The sequence below is a fragment of the Hyla sarda genome, chromosome 8 (genome assembly GCF_029499605.1).
Source record: "Hyla sarda isolate aHylSar1 chromosome 8, aHylSar1.hap1, whole genome shotgun sequence".
NCBI classification, from domain to species: domain Eukaryota; kingdom Metazoa; phylum Chordata; class Amphibia; order Anura; family Hylidae; genus Hyla; species Hyla sarda.
Window position 1 is genome coordinate 116,918,691 of NC_079196.1, and position 27,688 is coordinate 116,946,378.

The 27,688-nt window shown below is 43.4% G+C and overlaps 16 pseudogenes; all 16 read left to right on the forward strand.

The window, feature by feature from the left end:
- The first annotated feature begins 1,232 nt into the window (after positions 1 to 1,232).
- LOC130288075 (U2 spliceosomal RNA) lies at positions 1,233 to 1,497 on the forward strand (annotated as a pseudogene).
- A 1,467-nt stretch (positions 1,498 to 2,964) lies between these two features.
- On the forward strand, positions 2,965 to 3,229 carry LOC130288076 (U2 spliceosomal RNA; annotated as a pseudogene).
- Positions 3,230 to 4,705: 1,476 nt separating this feature from the next.
- On the forward strand, positions 4,706 to 4,969 carry LOC130287060 (U2 spliceosomal RNA; annotated as a pseudogene).
- A 1,457-nt stretch (positions 4,970 to 6,426) lies between these two features.
- On the forward strand, positions 6,427 to 6,691 carry LOC130288077 (U2 spliceosomal RNA; annotated as a pseudogene).
- Positions 6,692 to 8,160: 1,469 nt separating this feature from the next.
- Positions 8,161 to 8,424, forward strand: LOC130288734 (U2 spliceosomal RNA; annotated as a pseudogene).
- A 1,463-nt stretch (positions 8,425 to 9,887) lies between these two features.
- On the forward strand, positions 9,888 to 10,151 carry LOC130287717 (U2 spliceosomal RNA; annotated as a pseudogene).
- Positions 10,152 to 11,602: 1,451 nt separating this feature from the next.
- Positions 11,603 to 11,866, forward strand: LOC130287062 (U2 spliceosomal RNA; annotated as a pseudogene).
- A 1,463-nt stretch (positions 11,867 to 13,329) lies between these two features.
- LOC130287616 (U2 spliceosomal RNA) lies at positions 13,330 to 13,593 on the forward strand (annotated as a pseudogene).
- Positions 13,594 to 15,059: 1,466 nt separating this feature from the next.
- On the forward strand, positions 15,060 to 15,325 carry LOC130287751 (U2 spliceosomal RNA; annotated as a pseudogene).
- A 1,468-nt stretch (positions 15,326 to 16,793) lies between these two features.
- Positions 16,794 to 17,057, forward strand: LOC130287063 (U2 spliceosomal RNA; annotated as a pseudogene).
- Positions 17,058 to 18,507: 1,450 nt separating this feature from the next.
- Positions 18,508 to 18,771, forward strand: LOC130289372 (U2 spliceosomal RNA; annotated as a pseudogene).
- A 1,469-nt stretch (positions 18,772 to 20,240) lies between these two features.
- LOC130288703 (U2 spliceosomal RNA) lies at positions 20,241 to 20,504 on the forward strand (annotated as a pseudogene).
- A 1,460-nt stretch (positions 20,505 to 21,964) lies between these two features.
- On the forward strand, positions 21,965 to 22,228 carry LOC130287064 (U2 spliceosomal RNA; annotated as a pseudogene).
- A 1,459-nt stretch (positions 22,229 to 23,687) lies between these two features.
- LOC130289428 (U2 spliceosomal RNA) lies at positions 23,688 to 23,951 on the forward strand (annotated as a pseudogene).
- A 1,467-nt stretch (positions 23,952 to 25,418) lies between these two features.
- LOC130288977 (U2 spliceosomal RNA) lies at positions 25,419 to 25,683 on the forward strand (annotated as a pseudogene).
- Positions 25,684 to 27,156: 1,473 nt separating this feature from the next.
- On the forward strand, positions 27,157 to 27,420 carry LOC130287065 (U2 spliceosomal RNA; annotated as a pseudogene).
- Positions 27,421 to 27,688: the final 268 nt, after the last annotated feature.

Below are 27,688 nucleotides of genomic sequence, written 5' to 3' on the forward strand. Positions count from 1 at the left end.
GCTGTCTTGTGGGTGGTGCTGAATCCTGTTAAATGACATGAGGGTCTCATGCCTATACACAAGGGTGTGTCATTGCTGTTGCTTGACCATGCATTGGTTTCTGTGGTCAGTGAATGATAAAAACAAAATTTACCATCCATTGATGGATGGGAAATCCGCCATGAGGCATTTGTTTTTAGAAACTGCTCCTCACAACCAATGTTGCAATGGAGTGTCTCCATCTGCTGGTGGTATTGGAAAGGCATTAGTGCTATGACAGGGTCTGAAGAAGAAGAAGAAGAAGACGGAAAAAAATATATATAAAAAGAAAAAGAGAGAGAGAGAGAGAGACTGACTTAGTGAGCGAGTGAGTGAGAGAGTGAGAGTGAGTGAGAGTGAATGAGTGAGTGAGTGATTGAGTGAGTGAGTGAGTGAGAACAAATGAGTTAAAGCAAGTGAGTGAGAGAGATCGAATGAATGAAAGTCTGAATGACAGAAAGAAAAAAGGATGAAGAAAGAAGCATGAAGAAAAAAAAATGTATATGGAGTTGCTGACATGAGTGCAATCTACAAAGCCGTTGAGGCTGATCCTCATGGGAGGATTATTGCACCAGGACCCTTAGCACTTTTAAAATGCCATTCAATGCCACGGGCTAGATGTAAACTGCAGATGACCATGTTGTGGTAGTTACCATGGATACCCAAGTGATGTGTGAGCTAACACATAGGCCCAACAGATTCCAAGAAGGCCAGAATCACCAGCGGCACCACCATCGATTGTCAGGTCACCCGGATTCAGCAAATACCAGAGTCCAAAATGATGCAGGTTTATACTGTTAATTTTCAGTTTATCGTTACAGTTGGTGTTATTCCATGTCGGAAGGGACGCAGCTACAGCCAGTGGGGTAACTAGAGACAGGCAGGCAGCTATGTGCAACAAAGGTAGGCGTGTTGTTTTCATATGCAGATCTGAAATATTGTCTTATATGCAAGAGGAGGAGTGATGGGGGTTCAGGCAAAAGCCAGGCTATGGATTGCATTGCTAAATGCTCCATCAGAGTGCAATGGTCGCCTGTCCTTTTTTTAAGTGATGATGTGGGTTTAGCCTGTGCTGTATGTATGTATGGGTGGCTGACTGCCACCCACCCAGAAAGTGTATGGGAGGCTGGTTGGCTGCCAGCCTTCCTTCCATTCCTATGAGTAATGTGAGTGCTCATGAAGGGGACATGGTTGGGTCCACCCCTTTCCCGGTTATCCCCTCTAGGCCTTTTGGCTTAGATCAAGTGTAAAAAAAGAAAGGATCTTGCGACAGATCGCATCCTGAGGCACGTTTTTTTTTTGTGTGAATACTTGCACTTGGGTGACTTGTGAGCACATACTGATACATACGTTCCCTATCTGGGGACCATAAATTAAATGGATTTTTGAGAAAGGGAGCTGATTTGGAAGCTTGCTTCTGTCGCCCTATGCATTGACCCGATGTGGCAGTATCTTCGGGTAGTGAACAGTGCACCACCCCATTCCAGTGTTAAACAAGAAAGATTCTCATTTAATCCTCCGTGGGTGAGAATTTGAGTTTGAGAATTGGAGACCAAAATGATGAGTTGCACTGACTGGTTTATGAACATCTATTCATTTAGCGTTTTAATGACCATGTTTGCACACTGATTGGTGTAAAAAAATAAAATAAAACTAAATAATAATAATCTAGCACACCTGTGCAGGTTTGACATGACATGACAGGTAGCTGTCTTGTGGGTGGTGCTGAATCCTGTTAAATGACATGAGGGTCTCATGCCTATACACAAGGGTGTGTCATTGCTGTTGCTTGACCATGCATTGGTTTCTGTGGTCAGTGAATGATAAAAACAAAATTTACCATCCATTGATGGATGGGAAATCCGCCATGAGGCATTTGTTTTTAGAAACTGCTGCTCACAACCAATGTTGCAATGGAGTGTCTCCATCTGCTGGTGGTATTGGAAAGGCATTAGTGCTATGACAGGGTCTGAAGAAGAAGAAGAAGAAGAAGACGGAAAAAAATATATATAAAAAGAAAAAGAGAGAGAGAGAGAGAGAGAGAGACTGACTTAGTGAGCGAGTGAGTGAGAGAGTGAGTGAGAGTGAATGAGTGAGTGAGTGATTGAGTGAGTGAGTGAGTGAGTGAGAACAAATGAGTTAAAGCAAGTGAGTGAGAGAGATCGAATGAATGAAAGTCTGAATGACAGAAAGAAAAAAGGATGAAGAAAGAAGCATGAAGAAAAAAAAATGTATATGGAGTTGCTGACATGAGTGCAATCTACAAAGCCGTTGAGGCTGATCCTCATGGGAGGATTATTGCACCAGGACCCTTAGCACTTTTAAAATGCCATTCAATGCCACGGGCTAGATGTAAACTGCAGATGACCATGTTGTGGTAGTTACCATGGATACCCAAGTGATGTGTGAGCTAACACATAGGCCCAACAGATTCCAAGAAGGCCAGAATCACCAGCGGCACCACCATCGATTGTCAGGTCACCCGGATTCAGCAAATACCAGAGTCCAAAATGATGCAGGTTTATACTGTTAATTTTCAGTTTATAGTTACAGTTGGTGTTATTCCATGTCAGAAGGGACGCAGCTACAGCCAGTGGGGTAACTAGAGACAGGCAGGCAGCTATGTGCAACAAAGGTAGGCGTGTTGTTTTCATATGCAGATCTGAAATATTGTCTTATATGCAAGATGAGGAGTGATGGGGGTTCAGGCAAAAGCCAGGCTATGGATTGCATTGCTAAATGCTCCATCAGAGTGCAATGGTCGCCTGTCCTTTTTTTAAGTGATGATGTGGGTTTAGCCTGTGCTGTATGTATGTATGGGTGGCTGACTGCCACCCACCCAGAAAGTGTATGGGAGGCTGGTTGGCTGCCAGCCTTCCTTCCATTCCTATGAGTAATGTGAGTGCTCATGAAGGGGACATGGTTGGGTCCACCCCTTTCCCGGTTATCCCCTCTAGGCCTTTTGGCTTAGATCAAGTGTAAAAAAAGAAAGGATCTTGCGACAGATCGCATCCTGAGGCACGTTTTTTTTTTGTGTGAATACTTGCACTTGGGTGACTTGTGAGCACATACTGATACATACGTTCCCTATCTGGGGACCATAAATTAAATGGATTTTTGAGAAAGGGAGCTGATTTGGAAGCTTGCTTCTGTCGCCCTATGCATTGACCCGATGTGGCAGTATCTTCGGGTAGTGAACAGTGCACCACCCCATTCCAGTGTTAAACAAGAAAGATTCTCATTTAATCCTCCGTGGGTGAGAATTTGAGTTTGAGAATTGGAGACCAAAATGATGAGTTGCACTGACTGGTTTATGAACGTCTATTCATTTAGCGTTTTAATGACCATGTTTGCACACTGATTGGTGTAAAAAAATAAAATAAAACTAAATAATAATAATCTAGCACACCTGTGCAGGTTTGACATGACATGACAGGTAGCTGTCTTGTGGGTGGTGCTGAATCCTGTTAAATGACATGAGGGTCTCATGCCTATACACAAGGGTGTGTCATTGCTGTTGCTTGACCATGCATTGGTTTCTGTGGTCAGTGAATGATAAAAACAAAATTTACCATCCATTGATGGATGGGAAATCCGCCATGAGGCATTTGTTTTTAGAAACTGCTGCTCACAACCAATGTTGCAATGGAGTGTCTCCATCTGCTGGTGGTATTGGAAAGGCATTAGTGCTATGACAGGGTCTGAAGAAGAAGAAGAAGAAGAAGAAGAAGACGGAAAAAATATATATAAAAAGAAAAAGAGAGAGAGAGAGAGAGACTGACTTAGTGAGCGAGTGAGTGAGAGAGTGAGAGTGAGTGAGAGTGAATGAGTGAGTGAGTGATTGAGTGAGTGAGTGAGTGAGTGAGAACAAATGAGTTAAAGCAAGTGAGTGAGAGAGATCGAATGAATGAAAGTCTGAATGACAGAAAGAAAAAAGGATGAAGAAAGAAGCATGAAGAAAAAAAAATGTATATGGAGTTGCTGACATGAGTGAAATCTACAAAGCCGTTGAGGCTGATCCTCATGGGAGGATTATTGCACCAGGACCCTTAGCACTTTTAAAATGCCATTCAATGCCACGGGCTAGATGTAAACTGCAGATGACCATGTTGTGGTAGTTACCATGGATACCCAAGTGATGTGTGAGCTAACACATAGGCCCAACAGATTCCAAGAAGGCCAGAATCACCAGCGGCACCACCATCGATTGTCAGGTCACCCGGATTCAGCAAATACCAGAGTCCAAAATGATGCAGGTTTATACTGTTAATTTTCAGTTTATCGTTACAGTTGGTGTTATTCCATGTCGGAAGGGACGCAGCTACAGCCAGTGGGGTAACTAGAGACAGGCAGGCAGCTATGTGCAACAAAGGTAGGCGTGTTGTTTTCATATGCAGATCTGAAATATTGTCTTATATGCAAGAGGAGGAGTGATGGGGGTTCAGGCAAAAGCCAGGCTATGGATTGCATTGCTAAATGCTCCATCAGAGTGCAATGGTCGCCTGTCCTTTTTTTAAGTGATGATGTGGGTTTAGCCTGTGCTGTATGTATGTATGGGTGGCTGACTGCCACCCACCCAGAAAGTGTATGGGAGGCTGGTTGGCTGCCAGCCTTCCTTCCATCCATTCCTATGAGTAATGTGAGTGCTCATGAAGGGGACATGGTTGGGTCCACCCCTTTCCCGGTTATCCCCTCTAGGCCTTTTGGCTTAGATCAAGTGTAAAAAAAGAAAGGATCTTGCGACAGATCGCATCCTGAGGCACGTTTTTTTTTGTGTGAATACTTGCACTTGGGTGACTTGTGAGCACATACTGATACATACGTTCCCTATCTGGGGACCATAAATTAAATGGATTTTTGAGAAAGGGAGCTGATTTGGAAGCTTGCTTCTGTCGCCCTATGCATTGACCCGATGTGGCAGTATCTTCGGGTAGTGAACAGTGCACCACCCCATTCCAGTGTTAAACAAGAAAGATTCTCATTTAATCCTCCGTGGGTGAGAATTTGAGTTTGAGAATTGGAGACCAAAATGATGAGTTGCACTGACTGGTTTATGAACGTCTATTCATTTAGCGTTTTAATGACCATGTTTGCACACTGATTGGTGTAAAAAAATAAAATAAAACTAAATAATAATAATCTAGCACACCTGTGCAGGTTTGACATGACATGACAGGTAGCTGTCTTGTGGGTGGTGCTGAATCCTGTTAAATGACATGAGGGTCTCATGCCTATACACAAGGGTGTGTCATTGCTGTTGCTTGACCATGCATTGGTTTCTGTGGTCAGTGAATGATAAAAACAAAATTTACCATCCATTGATGGATGGGAAATCCGCCATGAGGCATTTGTTTTTAGAAACTGCTGCTCACAACCAATGTTGCAATGGAGTGTCTCCATCTGCTGGTGGTATTGGAAAGGCATTAGTGCTATGACAGGGTCTGAAGAAGAAGAAGAAGAAGAAGACGGAAAAAAATATATATAAAAAGAAAAAGAGAGAGAGAGAGAGAGACTGACTTAGTGAGCGAGTGAGTGAGTGAGAGAGTGAGTGAGAGTGAATGAGTGAGTGAGTGATTGAGTGAGTGAGTGAGAACAAATGAGTTAAAGCAAGTGAGTGAGAGAGATCGAATGAATGAAAGTCTGAATGACAGAAAGAAAAAAGGATGAAGAAAGAAGCATGAAGAAAAAAAAATGTATATGGAGTTGCTGACATGAGTGCAATCTACAAAGCCGTTGAGGCTGATCCTCATGGGAGGATTATTGCACCAGGACCCTTAGCACTTTTAAAATGCCATTCAATGCCACGGGCTAGATGTAAACTGCAGATGACCATGTTGTGGTAGTTACCATGGATACCCAAGTGATGTGTGAGCTAACACATAGGCCCAACAGATTCCAAGAAGGCCAGAATCACCAGCGGCACCACCATCGATTGTCAGGTCACCCGGATTCAGCAAATACCAGAGTCCAAAATGATGCAGGTTTATACTGTTAATTTTCAGTTTATAGTTACAGTTGGTGTTATTCCATGTCGGAAGGGACGCAGCTACAGCCAGTGGGGTAACTAGAGACAGGCAGGCAGCTATGTGCAACAAAGGTAGGCGTGTTGTTTTCATATGCAGATCTGAAATATTGTCTTATATGCAAGAGGAGGAGTGATGGGGGTTCAGGCAAAAGCCAGGCTATGGATTGCATTGCTAAATGCTCCATCAGAGTGCAATGGTTGCCTGTCCTTTTTTTAAGTGATGATGTGGGTTTAGCCTGTGCTGTATGTATGTATGGGTGGCTGACTGCCACCCACCCAGAAAGTGTATGGGAGGCTGGTTGGCTGCCAGCCTTCCTTCCATTCCTATGAGTAATGTGAGTGCTCATGAAGGGGACATGGTTGGGTCCACCCCTTTCCCGGTTATCCCCTCTAGGCCTTTTGGCTTAGATCAAGTGTAAAAAAAGAAAGGATCTTGCGACAGATCGCATCCTGAGGCACGTTTTTTTTTTGTGTGAATACTTGCACTTGGGTGACTTGTGAGCACATACTGATACATACGTTCCCTATCTGGGGACCATAAATTAAATGGATTTTTGAGAAAGGGAGCTGATTTGGAAGCTTGCTTCTGTCGCCCTATGCATTGACCCGATGTGGCAGTATCTTCGGGTAGTGAACAGTGCACCACCCCATTCCAGTGTTAAACAAGAAAGATTCTCATTTAATCCTCCGTGGGTGAGAATTTGAGTTTGAGAATTGGAGACCAAAATGATGAGTTGCACTGACTGGTTTATGAACGTCTATTCATTTAGCGTTTTAATGACCATGTTTGCACACTGATTGGTGTAAAAAAATAAAATAAAACTAAATAATAATAATCTAGCACACCTGTGCAGGTTTGACATGACATGACAGGTAGCTGTCTTGTGGGTGGTGCTGAATCCTGTTAAATGACATGAGGGTCTCATGCCTATACACAAGGGTGTGTCATTGCTGTTGCTTGACCATGCATTGGTTTCTGTGGTCAGTGAATGATAAAAACAAAATTTACCATCCATTGATGGATGGGAAATCCGCCATGAGGCATTTGTTTTTAGAAACTGCTGCTCACAACCAATGTTGCAATGGAGTGTCTCCATCTGCTGGTGGTATTGGAAAGGCATTAGTGCTATGACAGGGTCTGAAGAAGAAGAAGAAGAAGAAGAAGAAGACGGAAAAAAATATATATAAAAAGAAAAAGAGAGAGAGAGAGAGAGACTGACTTAGTGAGCGAGTGAGTGAGAGAGTGAGAGTGAGTGAGAGTGAATGAGTGAGTGAGTGATTGAGTGAGTGAGTGAGTGAGAACAAATGAGTTAAAGCAAGTGAGTGAGAGAGATCGAATGAATGAAAGTCTGAATGACAGAAAGAAAAAAGGATGAAGAAAGAAGCATGAAGAAAAAAAAATGTATATGGAGTTGCTGACATGAGTGCAATCTACAAAGCCGTTGAGGCTGATCCTCATGGGAGGATTATTGCACCAGGACCCTTAGCACTTTTAAAATGCCATTCAATGCCACGGGCTAGATGTAAACTGCAGATGACCATGTTGTGGTAGTTACCATGGATACCCAAGTGATGTGTGAGCTAACACATAGGCCCAACAGATTCCAAGAAGGCCAGAATCACCAGCGGCACCACCATCGATTGTCAGGTCACCCGGATTCAGCAAATACCAGAGTCCAAAATGATGCAGGTTTATACTGTTAATTTTCAGTTTATCGTTACAGTTGGTGTTATTCCATGTCGGAAGGGACGCAGCTACAGCCAGTGGGGTAACTAGAGACAGGCAGGCAGCTATGTGCAACAAAGGTAGGCGTGTTGTTTTCATATGCAGATCTGAAATATTGTCTTATATGCAAGAGGAGGAGTGATGGGGGTTCAGGCAAAAGCCAGGCTATGGATTGCATTGCTAAATGCTCCATCAGAGTGCAATGGTCGCCTGTCCTTTTTTTAAGTGATGATGTGGGTTTAGTCTGTGCTGTATGTATGTATGGGTGGCTGACTGCCACCCACCCAGAAAGTGTATGGGAGGCTGGTTGGCTGCCAGCCTTCCTTCCATTCCTATGAGTAATGTGAGTGCTCATGAAGGGGACATGGTTGGGTCCACCCCTTTCTCGGTTATCCCCTCTAAGCCTTTTGGCTTAGATCAAGTGTAAAAAAAGAAAGGATCTTGCGACAGATCGCATCCTGAGGCACGTTTTTTTTGGTGTGAATACTTGCACTTGGGTGACTTGTGAGCACATACTGATACATATGTTCCCTATCTGGGGACCATAAATTAAATGGATTTTTGAGAAAGGGAGCTGATTTGGAAGCTTGCTTCTGTCGCCCTATGCATTGACCCGATGTGGCAGTATCTTCGGGTAGTGAACAGTGCACCACCCCATTCCAGTGTTAAACAAGAAAGATTCTCATTTAATCCTCCGTGGGTTAGAATTTGAGTTTGAGAATTGGAGACCAAAATGATGAGTTGCACTGACTGGTTTATGAACGTCTATTCATTTAGCGTTTTAATGACCATGTTTGCACACTGATTGGTGTAAAAAAATAAAATAAAACTAAATAATAATAATCTAGCACACCTGTGCAGGTTTGACATGACATGACAGGTAGCTGTCTTGTGGGTGGTGCTGAATCCTGTTAAATGACATGAGGGTCTCATGCCTATACACAAGGGTGTGTCATTGCTGTTGCTTGACCATGCATTGGTTTCTGTGGTCAGTGAATGATAAAAACAAAATTTACCATCCATTGATGGATGGGAAATCCGCCATGAGGCATTTGTTTTTAGAAACTGCTGCTCACAACCAATGTTGCAATGGAGTGTCTCCATCTGCTGGTGGTATTGGAAAGGCATTAGTGCTATGACAGGGTCTGAAGAAGAAGAAGAAGAAGAAGACGGAAAAAAATATATATAAAAAGAAAAAGAGAGAGAGAGAGAGAGACTGACTTAGTGAGCGAGTGAGTGAGAGAGTGAGAGTGAGTGAGAGTGAATGAGTGAGTGAGTGATTGAGTGAGTGAGTGAGTGAGAACAAATGAGTTAAAGCAAGTGAGTGAGAGAGATCGAATGAATGAAAGTCTGAATGACAGAAAGAAAAAAGGATGAAGAAAGAAGCATGAAGAAAAAAAAATGTATATGGAGTTGCTGACATGAGTGCAATCTACAAAGCCGTTGAGGCTGATCCTCATGGGAGGATTATTGCACCAGGACCCTTAGCACTTTTAAAATGCCATTCAATGCCACGGGCTAGATGTAAACTGCAGATGACCATGTTGTGGTAGTTACCATGGATACCCAAGTGATGTGTGAGCTAACACATAGGCCCAACAGATTCCAAGAAGGCCAGAATCACCAGCGGCACCACCATCGATTGTCAGGTCACCCGGATTCAGCAAATACCAGAGTCCAAAATGATGCAGGTTTATACTGTTAATTTTCTGTTTATCGTTACAGTTGGTGTTATTCCATGTCGGAAGGGACGCAGCTACAGCCAGTGGGGTAACTAGAGACAGGCAGGCAGCTATGTGCAACAAAGGTAGGCGTGTTGTTTTCATATGCAGATCTGAAATATTGTCTTATATGCAAGAGGAGGAGTGATGGGGGTTCAGGCAAAAGCCAGGCTATGGATTGCATTGCTAAATGCTCCATCAGAGTGCAATGGTCGCCTGTCCTTTTTTTAAGTGATGATGTGGGTTTAGCCTGTGCTGTATGTATGTATGGGTGGCTGACTGCCACCCACCCAGAAAGTGTATGGGAGGCTGGTTGGCTGCCAGCCTTCCTTCCATTCCTATGAGTAATGTGAGTGCTCATGAAGGGGACATGGTTGGGTCCACCCCTTTCCCGGTTATCCCCTCTAGGCCTTTTGGCTTAGATCAAGTGTAAAAAAAGAAAGGATCTTGCGACAGATCGCATCCTGAGGCACGTTTTTTTGGGTGTGAATACTTGCACTTGGGTGACTTGTGAGCACATACTGATACATACGTTCCCTATCTGGGGACCATAAATTAAATGGATTTTTGAGAAAGGGAGCTGATTTGGAAGCTTGCTTCTGTCGCCCTATGCATTGACCCGATGTGGCAGTATCTTCGGGTAGTGAACAGTGCACCACCCCATTCCAGTGTTAAACAAGAAAGATTCTCATTTAATCCTCCGTGGGTGAGAATTTGAGTTTGAGAATTGGAGACCAAAATGATGAGTTGCACTGACTGGTTTATGAACGTCTATTCATTTAGCGTTTTAATGACCATGTTTGCACACTGATTGGTGTAAAAAAATAAAATAAAACTAAATAATAATAATCTAGCACACCTGTGCAGGTTTGACATGACATGACAGGTAGCTGTCTTGTGGGTGGTGCTGAATCCTGTTAAATGACATGAGGGTCTCATGCCTATACACAAGGGTGTGTCATTGCTGTTGCTTGACCATGCATTGGTTTCTGTGGTCAGTGAATGATAAAAACAAAATTTACCATCCATTGATGGATGGGAAATCCGCCATGAGGCATTTGTTTTTAGAAACTGCTGCTCACAACCAATGTTGCAATGGAGTGTCTCCATCTGCTGGTGGTATTGGAAAGGCATTAGTGCTATGACAGGGTCTGAAGAAGAAGAAGAAGACGGAAAAAAATATATATAAAAAGAAAAAGAGAGAGAGAGAGAGACTGACTTAGTGAGCGAGTGAGTGAGAGAGTGAGAGTGAGTGAGAGTGAATGAGTGAGTGAGTGATTGAGTGAGTGAGTGAGAACAAATGAGTTAAAGCAAGTGAGTGAGAGAGATCGAATGAATGAAAGTCTGAATGACAGAAAGAAAAAAGGATGAAGAAAGAAGCATGAAGAAAAAAAAATGTATATGGAGTTGCTGACATGAGTGCAATCTACAAAGCCGTTGAGGCTGATCCTCATGGGAGGATTATTGCACCAGGACCCTTAGCACTTTTAAAATGCCATTCAATGCCACGGGCTAGATGTAAACTGCAGATGACCATGTTGTGGTAGTTACCATGGATACCCAAGTGATGTGTGAGCTAACACATAGGCCCAACAGATTCCAAGAAGGCCAGAATCACCAGCGGCACCACCATCGATTGTCAGGTCACCCGGATTCAGCAAATACCAGAGTCCAAAATGATGCAGGTTTATACTGTTAATTTTCAGTTTATCGTTACAGTTGGTGTTATTCCATGTCGGAAGGGACGCAGCTACAGCCAGTGGGGTAACTAGAGACAGGCAGGCAGCTATGTGCAACAAAGGTAGGCGTGTTGTTTTCATATGCAGATCTGAAATATTGTCTTATATGCAAGAGGAGGAGTGATGGGGGTTCAGGCAAAAGCCAGGCTATGGATTGCATTGCTAAATGCTCCATCAGAGTGCAATGGTCGCCTGTCCTTTTTTTAAGTGATGATGTGGGTTTAGCCTGTGCTGTATGTATGTATGGGTGGCTGACTGCCACCCACCCAGAAAGTGTATGGGAGGCTGGTTGGCTGCCAGCCTTCCTTCCATTCCTATGAGTAATGTGAGTGCTCATGAAGGGGACATGGTTGGGTCCACCCCTTTCCCGGTTATCCCCTCTAGGCCTTTTGGCTTAGATCAAGTGTAAAAAAAGAAAGGATCTTGCGACAGATCGCATCCTGAGGCACGTTTTTTTTTGTGTGAATACTTGCACTTGGGTGACTTGTGAGCACATACTGATACATACGTTCCCTATCTGGGGACCATAAATTAAATGGATTTTTGAGAAAGGGAGCTGATTTGGAAGCTTGCTTCTGTCGCCCTATGCATTGACCCGATGTGGCAGTATCTTCGGGTAGTGAACAGTGCACCACCCCATTCCAGTGTTAAACAAGAAAGATTCTCATTTAATCCTCCGTGGGTGAGAATTTGAGTTTGAGAATTGGAGACCAAAATGATGAGTTGCACTGACTGGTTTATGAACGTCTATTCATTTAGCGTTTTAATGACCATGTTTGCACACTGATTGGTGTAAAAAAATAAAATAAAACTAAATAATAATAATCTAGCACACCTGTGCAGGTTTGACATGACATGACAGGTAGCTGTCTTGTGGGTGGTGCTGAATCCTGTTAAATGACATGAGGGTCTCATGCCTATACACAAGGGTGTGTCATTGCTGTTGCTTGACCATGCATTGGTTTCTGTGGTCAGTGAATGATAAAAACAAAATTTACCATCCATTGATGGATGGGAAATCCGCCATGAGGCATTTGTTTTTAGAAACTGCTGCTCACAACCAATGTTGCAATGGAGTGTCTCCATCTGCTGGTGGTATTGGAAAGGCATTAGTGCTATGACAGGGTCTGAAGAAGAAGAAGAAGAAGAAGAAGAAGACGGAAAAAAATATATATAAAAAGAAAAAGAGAGAGAGAGAGAGACTGACTTAGTGAGCGAGTGAGTGAGAGAGTGAGAGTGAGTGAGAGTGAATGAGTGAGTGAGTGATTGAGTGAGTGAGTGAGAACAAATGAGTTAAAGCAAGTGAGTGAGAGAGATCGAATGAATGAAAGTCTGAATGACAGAAAGAAAAAAGGATGAAGAAAGAAGCATGAAGAAAAAAAAATGTATATGGAGTTGCTGACATGAGTGCAATCTACAAAGCCGTTGAGGCTGATCCTCATGGGAGGATTATTGCACCAGGACCCTTAGCACTTTTAAAATGCCATTCAATGCCACGGGCTAGATGTAAACTGCAGATGACCATGTTGTGGTAGTTACCATGGATACCCAAGTGATGTGTGAGCTAACACATAGGCCCAACAGATTCCAAGAAGGCCAGAATCACCAGCGGCACCACCATCGATTGTCAGGTCACCCGGATTCAGCAAATACCAGAGTCCAAAATGATGCAGGTTTATACTGTTAATTTTCAGTTTATCGTTACAGTTGGTGTTATTCCATGTCGGAAGGGACGCAGCTACAGCCAGTGGGGTAACTAGAGACAGGCAGGCAGCTATGTGCAACAAAGGTAGGCGTGTTGTTTTCATATGCAGATCTGAAATATTGTCTTATATGCAAGAGGAGGAGTGATGGGGGTTCAGGCAAAAGCCAGGCTATGGATTGCATTGCTAAATGCTCCATCAGAGTGCAATGGTCGCCTGTCCTTTTTTTAAGTGATGATGTGGGTTTAGCCTGTGCTGTATGTATGTATGGGTGGCTGACTGCCACCCACCCAGAAAGTGTATGGGAGGCTGGTTGGCTGCCAGCCTTCCTTCCATTCCTATGAGTAATGTGAGTGCTCATGAAGGGGACATGGTTGGGTCCACCCCTTTCCCGGTTATCCCCTCTAGGCCTTTTGGCTTAGATCAAGTGTAAAAAAAGAAAGGATCTTGCGACAGATCACATCCTGAGGCACGTTTTTTTTTGTGTGAATACTTGCACTTGGGTGACTTGTGAGCACATACTGATACATACGTTCCCTATCTGGGGACCATAAATTAAATGGATTTTTGAGAAAGGGAGCTGATTTGGAAGCTTGCTTCTGTCGCCCTATGCATTGACCCGATGTGGCAGTATCTTCGGGTAGTGAACAGTGCACCACCCCATTCCAGTGTTAAACAAGAAAGATTCTCATTTAATCCTCCGTGGGTGAGAATTTGAGTTTGAGAATTGGAGACCAAAATGATGAATTGCACTGACTGGTTTATGAACGTCTATTCATTTAGCGTTTTAATGACCATGTTTGCACACTGATTGGTGTAAAAAAATAAAATAAAACTAAATAATAATAATCTAGCACACCTGTGCAGGTTTGACATGACATGACAGGTAGCTGTCTTGTGGGTGGTGCTGAATCCTGTTAAATGACATGAGGGTCTCATGCCTATACACAAGGGTGTGTCATTGCTGTTGCTTGACCATGCATTGGTTTCTGTGGTCAGTGAATGATAAAAACAAAATTTACCATCCATTGATGGATGGGAAATCCGCCATGAGGCATTTGTTTTTAGAAACTGCTGCTCACAACCAATGTTGCAATGGAGTGTCTCCATCTGCTGGTGGTATTGGAAAGGCATTAGTGCTATGACAGGGTCTGAAGAAGAAGAAGAAGAAGAAGAAGACGGAAAAAAATATATATAAAAAGAAAAAGAGAGAGAGAGAGAGAGACTGACTTAGTGAGCGAGTGAGTGAGAGAGTGAGAGTGAGTGAGAGTGAATGAGTGAGTGAGTGATTGAGTGAGTGAGTGAGTGAGAACAAATGAGTTAAAGCAAGTGAGTGAGAGAGATCGAATGAATGAAAGTCTGAATGACAGAAAGAAAAAAGGATGAAGAAAGAAGCATGAAGAAAAAAAAAAGTATATGGAGTTGCTGACATGAGTGCAATCTACAAAGCCGTTGAGGCTGATCCTCATGGGAGGATTATTGCACCAGGACCCTTAGCACTTTTAAAATGCCATTCAATGCCACGGGCTAGATGTAAACTGCAGATGACCATGTTGTGGTAGTTACCATGGATACCCAAGTGATGTGTGAGCTAACACATAGGCCCAACAGATTCCAAGAAGGCCAGAATCACCAGCGGCACCACCATCGATTGTCAGGTCACCCGGATTCAGCAAATACCAGAGTCCAAAATGATGCAGGTTTATACTGTTAATTTTCAGTTTATCGTTACAGTTGGTGTTATTCCATGTCGGAAGGGACGCAGCTACAGCCAGTGGGGTAACTAGAGACAGGCAGGCAGCTATGTGCAACAAAGGTAGGCGTGTTGTTTTCATATGCAGATCTGAAATATTGTCTTATATGCAAGAGGAGGAGTGATGGGGGTTCAGGCAAAAGCCAGGCTATGGATTGCATTGCTAAATGCTCCATCAGAGTGCAATGGTCGCCTGTCCTTTTTTTAAGTGATGATGTGGGTTTAGCCTGTGCTGTATGTATGTATGGGTGGCTGACTGCCACCCACCCAGAAAGTGTATGGGAGGCTGGTTGGCTGCCAGCCTTCCTTCCATTCCTATGAGTAATGTGAGTGCTCATGAAGGGGACATGGTTGGGTCCACCCCTTTCCCGGTTATCCCCTCTAGGCCTTTTGGCTTAGATCAAGTGTAAAAAAAGAAAGGATCTTGCGACAGATCGCATCCTGAGGCACGTTTTTTTTTTTGTGTGAATACTTGCACTTGGGTGACTTGTGAGCACATACTGATACATATGTTCCCTATCTGGGGACCATAAATTAAATGGATTTTTGAGAAAGGGAGCTGATTTGGAAGCTTGCTTCTGTCGCCCTATGCATTGACCCGATGTGGCAGTATCTTCGGGTAGTGAACAGTGCACCACCCCATTCCAGTGTTAAACAAGAAAGATTCTCATTTAATCCTCCGTGGGTGAGAATTTGAGTTTGAGAATTGGAGACCAAAATGATGAGTTGCACTGACTGGTTTATGAACGTCTATTCATTTAGCGTTTTAATGACCATGTTTGCACACTGATTGGTGTAAAAAAATAAAATAAAACTAAATAATAATAATCTAGCACACCTGTGCAGGTTTGACATGACATGACAGGTAGCTGTCTTGTGGGTGGTGCTGAATCCTGTTAAATGACATGAGGGTCTCATGCCTATACACAAGGGTGTGTCATTGCTGTTGCTTGACCATGCATTGGTTTCTGTGGTCAGTGAATGATAAAAACTAAATTTACCATCCATTGATGGATGGGAAATCCGCCATGAGGCATTTGTTTTTAGAAACTGCTGCTCACAACCAATGTTGCAATGGAGTGTCTCCATCTGCTGGTGGTATTGGAAAGGCATTAGTGCTATGACAGGGTCTGAAGAAGAAGAAGAAGAAGAAGACGGAAAAAAATATATATAAAAAGAAAAAGAGAGAGAGAGAGAGAGACTGACTTAGTGAGCGAGTGAGTGAGAGAGTGAGAGTGAGTGAGAGTGAATGAGTGAGTGAGTGATTGAGTGAGTGAGTGAGTGAGTGAGAACAAATGAGTTAAAGCAAGTGAGTGAGAGAGATCGAATGAATGAAAGTCTGAATGACAGAAAGAAAAAAGGATGAAGAAAGAAGCATGAAGAAAAAAAAAATGTATATGGAGTTGCTGACATGAGTGCAATCTACAAAGCCGTTGAGGCTGATCCTCATGGGAGGATTATTGCACCAGGACCCTTAGCACTTTTAAAATGCCATTCAATGCCACGGGCTAGTTGTAAACTGCAGATGACCATGTTGTGGTAGTTACCATGGATACCCATGTGATGTGTGAGCTAACACATAGGCCCAACAGATTCCAAGAAGGCCAGAATCACCAGCGGCACCACCATCGATTGTCAGGTCACCCGGATTCAGCAAATACCAGAGTCCAAAATGATGCAGGTTTATACTGTTAATTTTCAGTTTATCGTTACAGTTGGTGTTATTCCATGTCGGAAGGGACGCAGCTACAGCCAGTGGGGTAACTAGAGACAGGCAGGCAGCTATGTGCAACAAAGGTAGGCGTGTTGTTTTCATATGCAGATCTGAAATATTGTCTTATATGCAAGAGGAGGAGTGATGGGGGTTCAGGCAAAAGCCAGGCTATGGATTGCATTGCTAAATGCTCCATCAGAGTGCAATGGTCGCCTGTCCTTTTTTTAAGTGATGATGTAGGTTTAGCCTGTGCTGTATGTATGTATGGGTGGCTGACTGCCACCCACCCAGAAAGTGTATGGGAGGCTGGTTGGCTGCCAGCCTTCCTTCCATTCCTATGAGTAATGTGAGTGCTCATGAAGGGGACATGGTTGGGTCCACCCCTTTCCCGGTTATCCCCTCTAGGCCTTTTGGCTTAGATCAAGTGTAAAAAAAGAAAGGATCTTGCGACAGATCGCATCCTGAGGCACGTTTTTTTTTGTGTGAATACTTGCACTTGGGTGACTTGTGAGCACATACTGATACATACGTTCCCTATCTGGGGACCATAAATTAAATGGATTTTTGAGAAAGGGAGCTGATTTGGAAGCTTGCTTCTGTCGCCCTATGCATTGACCCGATGTGGCAGTATCTTCGGGTAGTGAACAGTGCACCACCCCATTCCAGTGTTAAACAAGAAAGATTCTCATTTAATCCTCCGTGGGTGAGAATTTGAGTTTGAGAATTGGAGACCAAAATGATGAGTTGCACTGACTGGTTTATGAACGTCTATTCATTTAGCGTTTTAATGACCATGTTTGCACACTGATTGGTGTAAAAAAATAAAATAAAACTAAATAATAATAATCTAGCACACCTGTGCAGGTTTGACATGACATGACAGGTAGCTGTCTTGTGGGTGGTGCTGAATCCTGTTAAATGACATGAGGGTCTCATGCCTATACACAAGGGTGTGTCATTGCTGTTGCTTGACCATGCATTGGTTTCTGTGGTCAGTGAATGATAAAAACAAAATTTACCATCCATTGATGGATGGGAAATCCGCCATGAGGCATTTGTTTTTAGAAACTGCTGCTCACAACCAATGTTGCAATGGAGTGTCTCCATCTGCTGGTGGTATTGGAAAGGCATTAGTGCTATGACAGGGTCTGAAGAAGAAGAAGAAGACGGAAAAAAATATATATAAAAAGAAAAAGAGAGAGAGAGAGAGAGACTGACTTAGTGAGCGAGTGAGTGAGAGAGTGAGAGTGAGTGAGAGTGAATGAGTGAGTGAGTGAGTGAGTGAGAACAAATGAGTTAAAGCAAGTGAGTGAGAGAGATCGAATGAATGAAAGTCTGAATGACAGAAAGAAAAAAGGATGAAGAAAGAAGCATGAAGAAAAAAAAAATGTATATGGAGTTGCTGACATGAGTGCAATCTACAAAGCCGTTGAGGCTGATCCTCATGGGAGGATTATTGCACCAGGACCCTTAGCACTTTTAAAATGCCATTCAATGCCACGGGCTAGATGTAAACTGCAGATGACCATGTTGTGGTAGTTACCATGGATACCCAAGTGATGTGTGAGCTAACACATAGGCCCAACAGATTCCAAGAAGGCCAGAATCACCAGCGGCACCACCATCGATTGTCAGGTCACCCGGATTCAGCAAATACCAGAGTCCAAAATGATGCAGGTTTATACTGTTAATTTTCAGTTTATCGTTACAGTTGGTGTTATTCCATGTCGGAAGGGACGCAGCTACAGCCAGTGGGGTAACTAGAGACAGGCAGGCAGCTATGTGCAACAAAGGTAGGCGTGTTGTTTTCATATGCAGATCTGAAATATTGTCTTATATGCAAGAGGAGGAGTGATGGGGGTTCAGGCAAAAGCCAGGCTATGGATTGCATTGCTAAATGCTCCATCAGAGTGCAATGGTCGCCTGTCCTTTTTTTAAGTGATGATGTGGGTTTAGCCTGTGCTGTATGTATGTATGGGTGGCTGACTGCCACCCACCCAGAAAGTGTATGGGAGGCTGGTTGGCTGCCAGCCTTCCTTCCTTCCATTCCTATGAGTAATGTGAGTGCTCATGAAGGGGACATGGTTGGGTCCACCCCTTTCCCGGTTATCCCCTCTAGGCCTTTTGGCTTAGATCAAGTGTAAAAAAAGAAAGGATCTTGCGACAGATCGCATCCTGAGGCACGTTTTTTTTTGTGTGAATACTTGCACTTGGGTGACTTGTGAGCACATACTGATACATACGTTCCCTATCTGGGGACCATAAATTAAATGGATTTTTGAGAAAGGGAGCTGATTTGGAAGCTTGCTTCTGTCGCCCTATGCATTGACCCGATGTGGCAGTATCTTCGGGTAGTGAACAGTGTACCACCCCATTCCAGTGTTAAACAAGAAAGATTCTCATTTAATCCTCCGTGGGTGAGAATTTGAGTTTGAGAATTGGAGACCAAAATGATGAGTTGCACTGACTGGTTTATGAACGTCTATTCATTTAGCGTTTTAATGACCATGTTTGCACACTGATTGGTGTAAAAAAATAAAATAAAACTAAATAATAATAATCTAGCACACCTGTGCAGGTTTGACATGACATGACAGGTAGCTGTCTTGTGGGTGGTGCTGAATCCTGTTAAATGACATGAGGGTCTCATGCCTATACACAAGGGTGTGTCATTGCTGTTGCTTGACCATGCATTGGTTTCTGTGGTCAGTGAATGATAAAAACAAAATTTACCATCCATTGATGGATGGGAAATCCGCCATGAGGCATTTGTTTTTAGAAACTGCTGCTCACAACCAATGTTGCAATGGAGTGTCTCCATCTGCTGGTGGTATTGGAAAGGCATTAGTGCTATGACAGGGTCTGAAGAAGAAGAAGAAGAAGAAGAAGAAGACGGAAAAAAATATATATAAAAAGAAAAAGAGAGAGAGAGAGAGAGACTGACTTAGTGAGCGAGTGAGTGAGAGAGTGAGAGTGAGTGAGAGTGAATGAGTGAGTGAGTGATTGAGTGAGTGAGTGAGTGAGAACAAATGAGTTAAAGCAAGTGAGTGAGAGAGATCGAATGAATGAAAGTCTGAATGACAGAAAGAAAAAAGGATGAAGAAAGAAGCATGAAGAAAAAAAAATGTATATGGAGTTGCTGACATGAGTGCAATCTACAAAGCCGTTGAGGCTGATCCTCATGGGAGGATTATTGCACCAGGACCCTTAGCACTTTTAAAATGCCATTCAATGCCACGGGCTAGATGTAAACTGCAGATGACCATGTTGTGGTAGTTACCATGGATACCCAAGTGATGTGTGAGCTAACACATAGGCCCAACAGATTCCAAGAAGGCCAGAATCACCAGCGGCACCACCATCGATTGTCAGGTCACCCGGATTCAGCAAATACCAGAGTCCAAAATGATGCAGGTTTATACTGTTAATTTTCAGTTTATCGTTACAGTTGGTGTTATTCCATGTTGGAAGGGACGCAGCTACAGCCAGTGGGGTAACTAGAGACAGGCAGGCAGCTATGTGCAACAAAGGTAGGCGTGTTGTTTTCATATGCAGATCTGAAATATTGTCTTATATGCAAGAGGAGGAGTGATGGGGGTTCAGGCAAAAGCCAGGCTATGGATTGCATTGCTAAATGCTCCATCAGAGTGCAATGGTCGCCTGTCCTTTTTTTAAGTGATGATGTGGGTTTAGCCTGTGCTGTATGTATGTATGGGTGGCTGACTGCCACCCACCCAGAAAGTGTATGGGAGGCTGGTTGGCTGCCAGCCTTCCTTCCATTCCTATGAGTAATGTGAGTGCTCATGAAGGGGACATGGTTGGGTCCACCCCTTTCCCGGTTATCCCCTCTAGGCCTTTTGGCTTAGATCAAGTGTTAAAAAAGAAAGGATCTTGCGACAGATCGCATCCTGAGGCACGTTTTTTTTTGTGTGAATACTTGCACTTGGGTGACTTGTGAGCACATACTGATACATACGTTCCCTATCTGGGGACCATAAATTAAATGGATTTTTGAGAAAGGGAGCTGATTTGGAAGCTTGCTTCTGTCGCCCTATGCATTGACCCGATGTGGCAGTATCTTCGGGTAGTGAACAGTGCACCACCCCATTCCAGTGTTAAACAAGAAAGATTCTCATTTAATCCTCCGTGGGTGAGAATTTGAGTTTGAGAATTGGAGACCAAAATGATGAGTTGCACTGACTGGTTTATGAGCGTCTATTCATTTAGCGTTTTAATGACCATGTTTGCACACTGATTGGTGTAAAAAAATAAAATAAAACTAAATAATAATAATCTAGCACACCTGTGCAGGTTTGACATGACATGACAGGTAGCTGTCTTGTGGGTGGTGCTGAATCCTGTTAAATGACATGAGGGTCTCATGCCTATACACAAGGGTGTGTCATTGCTGTTGCTTGACCATGCATTGGTTTCTGTGGTCAGTGAATGATAAAAACAAAATTTACCATCCATTGATGGATGGGAAATCCGCCATGAGGCATTTGTTTTTAGAAACTGCTGCTCACAACCAATGTTGCAATGGAGTGTCTCCATCTGCTGGTGGTATTGGAAAGGCATTAGTGCTATGACAGGGTCTGAAGAAGAAGAAGAAGAAGACGGAAAAAAATATATATAAAAAGAAAAAGAGAGAGAGAGAGAGAGACTGACTTAGTGAGCGAGTGAGTGAGAGAGTGAGAGTGAGTGAGAGTGAATGAGTGAGTGAGTGATTGAGTGAGTGAGTGAGTGAGAACAAATGAGTTAAAGCAAGTGAGTGAGAGAGATCGAATGAATGAAAGTCTGAATGACAGAAAGAAAAAAGGATGAAGAAAGAAGCATGAAGAAAAAAAAATGTATATGGAGTTGCTGACATGAGTGCAATCTACAAAGCCGTTGAGGCTGATCCTCATGGGAGGATTATTGCACCAGGACCCTTAGCACTTTTAAAATGCCATTCAATGCCACGGGCTAGATGTAAACTGCAGATGACCATGTTGTGGTAGTTACCATGGATACCCAAGTGATGTGTGAGCTAACACATAGGCCCAACAGATTCCAAGAAGGCCAGAATCACCAGCGGCACCACCATCGATTGTCAGGTCACCCGGATTCTGCAAATACCAGAGTCCAAAATGATGCAGGTTTATACTGTTAATTTTCAGTTTATCGTTACAGTTGGTGTTATTCCATGTCGGAAGGGACGCAGCTACAGCCAGTGGGGTAACTAGAGACAGGCAGGCAGCTATGTGCAACAAAGGTAGGCGTGTTGTTTTCATATGCAGATCTGAAATATTGTCTTATATGCAAGAGGAGGAGTGATGGGGGTTCAGGCAAAAGCCAGGCTATGGATTGCATTGCTAAATGCTCCATCAGAGTGCAATGGTCGCCTGTCCTTTTTTTAAGTGATGATGTGGGTTTAGCCTGTGCTGTATGTATGTATGGGTGGCTGACTGCCACCCACCCAGAAAGTGTATGGGAGGCTGGTTGGCTGCCAGCCTTCCTTCCATTCCTATGAGTAATGTGAGTGCTCATGAAGGGGACATGGTTGGGTCCACCCCTTTCCCGGTTATCCCCTCTAGGCCTTTTGGCTTAGATCAAGTGTAAAAAAAGAAAGGATCTTGCGACAGATCGCATCCTGAGGCACGTTTTTTTTTGTGTGAATACTTGCACTTGGGTGACTTGTGAGCACATACTGATACATACGTTCCCTATCTGGGGACCATAAATTAAATGGATTTTTGAGAAAGGGAGCTGATTTGGAAGCTTGCTTCTGTCGCCCTATGCATTGACCCGATGTGGCAGTATCTTCGGGTAGTGAACAGTGCACCACCCCATTCCAGTGTTAAACAAGAAAGATTCTCATTTAATCCTCCGTGGGTGAGAATTTGAGTTTGAGAATTGGAGACCAAAATGATGAGTTGCACTGACTGGTTTATGAACGTCTATTCATTTAGCGTTTTAATGACCATGTTTGCACACTGATTGGTGTAAAAAAATAAAATAAAACTAAATAATAATAATCTAGCACACCTGTGCAGGTTTGACATGACATGACAGGTAGCTGTCTTGTGGGTGGTGCTGAATCCTGTTAAATGACATGAGGGTCTCATGCCTATACACAAGGGTGTGTCATTGCTGTTGCTTGACCATGCATTGGTTTCTGTGGTCAGTGAATGATAAAAACAAAATTTACCATCCATTGATGCATGGGAAATCCGCCATGAGGCATTTGTTTTTAGAAACTGCTGCTCACAACCAATGTTGCAATGGAGTGTCTCCATCTGCTGGTGGTATTGGAAAGGCATTAGTGCTATGACAGGGTCTGAAGAAGAAGAAGAAGACGGAAAAAAATATATATAAAAAGAAAAAGAGAGAGAGAGAGAGAGAGACTGACTTAGTGAGCGAGTGAGTGAGAGAGTGAGAGTGAGTGAGAGTGAATGAGTGAGTGAGTGATTGAGTGAGTGAGTGAGTGAGAACAAATGAGTTAAAGCAAGTGAGTGAGAGAGATCGAATGAATGAAAGTCTGAATGACAGAAAGAAAAAAGGATGAAGAAAGAAGCATGAAGAAAAAAAAATGTATATGGAGTTGCTGACATGAGTGCAATCTACAAAGCCGTTGAGGCTGATCCTCATGGGAGGATTATTGCACCAGGACCCTTAGCACTTTTAAAATGCCATTCAATGCCACGGGCTAGATGTAAACTGCAGATGACCATGTTGTGGTAGTTACCATGGATACCCAAGTGATGTGTGAGCTAACACATAGGCCCAACAGATTCCAAGAAGGCCAGAATCACCAGCGGCACCACCATCGATTGTCAGGTCACCCGGATTCAGCAAATACCAGAGTCCAAAATGATGCAGGTTTATACTGTTAATTTTCAGTTTATCGTTACAGTTGGTGTTATTCTATGTCGGAAGGGACGCAGCTACAGCCAGTGGGGTAACTAGAGACAGGCAGGCAGCTATGTGCAACAAAGGTAGGCGTGTTGTTTTCATATGCAGATCTGAAATATTGTCTTATATGCAAGAGGAGGAGTGATGGGGGTTCAGGCAAAAGCCAGGCTATGGATTGCATTGCTAAATGCTCCATCAGAGTGCAATGGTCGCCTGTCCTATTTTTAAGTGATGATGTGGGTTTAGCCTGTGCTGTATGTATGTATGGGTGGCTGACTGCCACCCACCCAGAAAGTGTATGGGAGGCTGGTTGGCTGCCAGCCTTCCTTCCATTCCTATGAGTAATGTGAGTGCTCATGAAGGGGACATGGTTGGGTCCACCCCTTTCCCGGTTATCCCCTCTAGGCCTTTTGGCTTAGATCAAGTGTAAAAAAAGAAAGGATCTTGCGACAGATCGCATCCTGAGGCACGTTTTTTTTTGTGTGAATACTTGCACTTGGGTGACTTGTGAGCACATACTGATACATACGTTCCCTATCTGGGGACCATAAATTAAATGGATTTTCGAGAAAAGGAGCTGATTTGGAAGCTTGCTTCTGTCGCCCTATGCATTGACCCGATGTGGCAGTATCTTCGGGTAGTGAACAGTGCACCACCCCATTCCAGTGTTAAACAAGAAAGATTCTCATTTAATCCTCTGTGGGTGAGAATTTGAGTTTGAGAATTGGAGACCAAAATGATGAGTTGCACTGACTGGTTTATGAACGTCTATTCATTTAGCGTTTTAATGACCATGTTTGCACACTGATTGGTGTAAAAAAATAAAATAAAACTAAATAATAATAATCTAGCACACCTGTGCAGGTTTGACATGACATGACAGGTAGCTGTCTTGTGGGTGGTGCTGAATCCTGTTAAATGACATGAGGGTCTCATGCCTATACACAAGGGTGTGTCATTGCTGTTGCTTGACCATGCATTGGTTTCTGTGGTCAGTGAATGATAAAAACAAAATTTACCATCCATTGATGGATGGGAAATCCGCCATGAGGCATTTGTTTTTAGAAACTGCTGCTCACAACCAATGTTGCAATGGAGTGTCTCCATCTGCTGGTGGTATTGGAAAGGCATTAGTGCTATGACAGGGTCTGAAGAAGAAGAAGAAGAAGAAGACGGAAAAAAATATATATAAAAAGAAAAAGAGAGAGAGAGAGAGAGACTGACTTAGTGAGCGAGTGAGTGAGAGAGTGAGAGTGAGTGAGAGTGAATGAGTGAGTGAGTGATTGAGTGAGTGAGTGAGTGAGTGAGAACAAATGAGTTAAAGCAAGTGAGTGAGAGAGATCGAATGAATGAAAGTCTGAATGACAGAAAGAAAAAAGGATGAAGAAAGAAGCATGAAGAAAAAAAAATGTATATGGAGTTGCTGACATGAGTGCAATCTACAAAGCCGTTGAGGCTGATCCTCATGGGAGGATTATTGCACCAGGACCCTTAGCACTTTTAAAATGCCATTCAATGCCACGGGCTAGATGTAAACTGCAGATGACCATGTTGTGGTAGTTACCATGGATACCCAAGTGATGTGTGAGCTAACACATAGGCCCAACAGATTCCAAGAAGGCCAGAATCACCAGCGGCACCACCATCGATTGTCAGGTCACCCGGATTCAGCAAATACCAGAGTCCAAAATGATGCAGGTTTATACTGTTAATTTTCAGTTTATCGTTACAGTTGGTGTTATTCCATGTCGGAAGGGACGCAGCTACAGCCAGTGGGGTAACTAGAGACAGGCAGGCAGCTATGTGCAACAAAGGTAGGCGTGTTTTTTTCATATGCAGATCTGAAATATTGTCTTATATGCAAGAGGAGGAGTGATGGGGGTTCAGGCAAAAGCCAGGCTATGGATTGCATTGCTAAATGCTCCATCAGAGTGCAATGGTCGCCTGTCCTTTTTTTAAGTGATGATGTGGGTTTAGCCTGTGCTGTATGTATGTATGGGTGGCTGACTGCCACCCACCCAGAAAGTGTATGGGAGGCTGGTTGGCTGCCAGCCTTCCTTCCATTCCTATGAGTAATGTGAGTGCTCATGAAGGGGACATGGTTGGGTCCACCCCTTTCCCGGTTATCCCCTCTAGGCCTTTTGGCTTAGATCAAGTGTAAAAAAAGAAAGGATCTTGCGACAGATCGCATCCTGAGGCACGTTTTTTTTTTGTGTGAATACTTGCACTTGGGTGACTTGTGAGCACATACTGATACATACGTTCCCTATCTGGGGACCATAAATTAAATGGATTTTTGAGAAAAGGAGCTGATTTGGAAGCTTGCTTCTGTCGCCCTATGCATTGACCCGATGTGGCAGTATCTTCGGGTAGTGAACAGTGCACCACCCCATTCCAGTGTTAAACAAGAAAGATTCTCATTTAATCCTCCGTGGGTGAGAATTTGAGTTTGAGAATTGGAGACCAAAATGATGAGTTGCACTGACTGGTTTATGAACGTCTATTCATTTAGCGTTTTAATGACCATGTTTGCACACTGATTGGTGTAAAAAAATAAAATAAAACTAAATAATAATAATCTAGCACACCTGTGCAGGTTTGACATGACATGACAGGTAGCTGTCTTGTGGGTGGTGCTGAATCCTGTTAAATGACATGAGGGTCTCATGCCTATACACAAGGGTGTGTCATTGCTGTTGCTTGACCATGCATTGGTTTCTGTGGTCAGTGAATGATAAAAAAAAAATTTACCATCCATTGATGGATGGGAAATCCGCCATGAGGCATTTGTTTTTAGAAACTGCTGCTCACAACCAATGTTGCAATGGAGTGTCTCCATCTGCTGGTGGTATTGGAAAGGCATTAGTGCTATGACAGGGTCTGAAGAAGAAGAAGAAGAAGACGGAAAAAAATATATATAAAAAGAAAAAGAGAGAGAGAGAGAGACTGACTTAGTGAGCGAGTGAGTGAGAGAGTGAGAGTGAGAGTGAGTGAGAGTGAATGAGTGAGTGAGTGATTGAGTGAGTGAGTGAGTGAGTGAGAACAAATGAGTTAAAGCAAGTGAGTGAGAGAGATCGAATGAATGAAAGTCTGAATGACAGAAAGAAAAAAGGATGAAGAAAGAAGCATGAAGAAAAAAAAAATGTATATGGAGTTGCTGACATGAGTGCAATCTACAAAGCCGTTGAGGCTGATCCTCATGGGAGGATTATTGCACCAGGACCCTTAGCACTTTTAAAATGCCATTCAATGCCACGGGCTAGATGTAAACTGCAGATGACCATGTTGTGGTAGTTACCATGGATACCCAAGTGATGTGTGAGCTAACACATAGGCCCAACAGATTCCAAGAAGGCCAGAATCACCAGTGGCACCACCATCGATTGTCAGGTCACCCGGATTCAGCAAATACCAGAGTCCAAAATGATGCAGGTTTATACTGTTAATTTTCAGTTTATCGTTACAGTTGGTGTTATTCCATGTCGGAAGGGACGCAGCTACAGCCAGTGGGGTAACTAGAGACAGGCAGGCAGCTATGTGCAACAAAGGTAGGCGTGTTGTTTTCATATGCAGATCTGAAATATTGTCTTATATGCAAGAGGAGGAGTGATGGGGGTTCAGGCAAAAGCCAGGCTATGGATTGCATTGCTAAATGCTCCATCAGAGTGCAATGGTCGCCTGTCCTTTTTTTAAGTGATGATGTGGGTTTAGCCTGTGCTGTATGTATGTATGGGTGGCTGACTGCCACCCACCCAGAAAGTGTATGGGAGGCTGGTTGGCTGCCAGCCTTCCTTCCTTCCATTCCTATGAGTAATGTGAGTGCTCATGAAGGGGACATGGTTGGGTCCACCCCTTTCCCGGTTATCCCCTCTAGGCCTTTTGGCTTAGATCAAGTGTAAAAAAAGAAAGGATCTTGCGACAGATCGCATCCTGAGGCACGTTTTTTTTTGTGTGAATACTTGCACTTGGGTGACTTGTGAGCACATACTGATACATACGTTCCCTATCTGGGGACCATAAATTAAATGGATTTTTGAGAAAGGGAGCTGATTTGGAAGCTTGCTTCTGTCGCCCTATGCATTGACCCGATGTGGCAGTATCTTCGGGTAGTGAACAGTGCACCACCCCATTCCAGTGTTAAACAAGAAAGATTCTCATTTAATCCTCCGTGGGTGAGAATTTGAGTTTGAGAATTGGAGACCAAAATGATGAGTTGCACTGACTGGTTTATGAACGTCTATTCATTTAGCGTTTTAATGACCATGTTTGCACACTGATTGGTGTAAAAAAATAAAATAAAACTAAATAATAATAATCTAGCACACCTGTGCAGGTTTGACATGACATGACAGGTAGCTGTCTTGTGGGTGGTGCTGAATCCTGTTAAATGACATG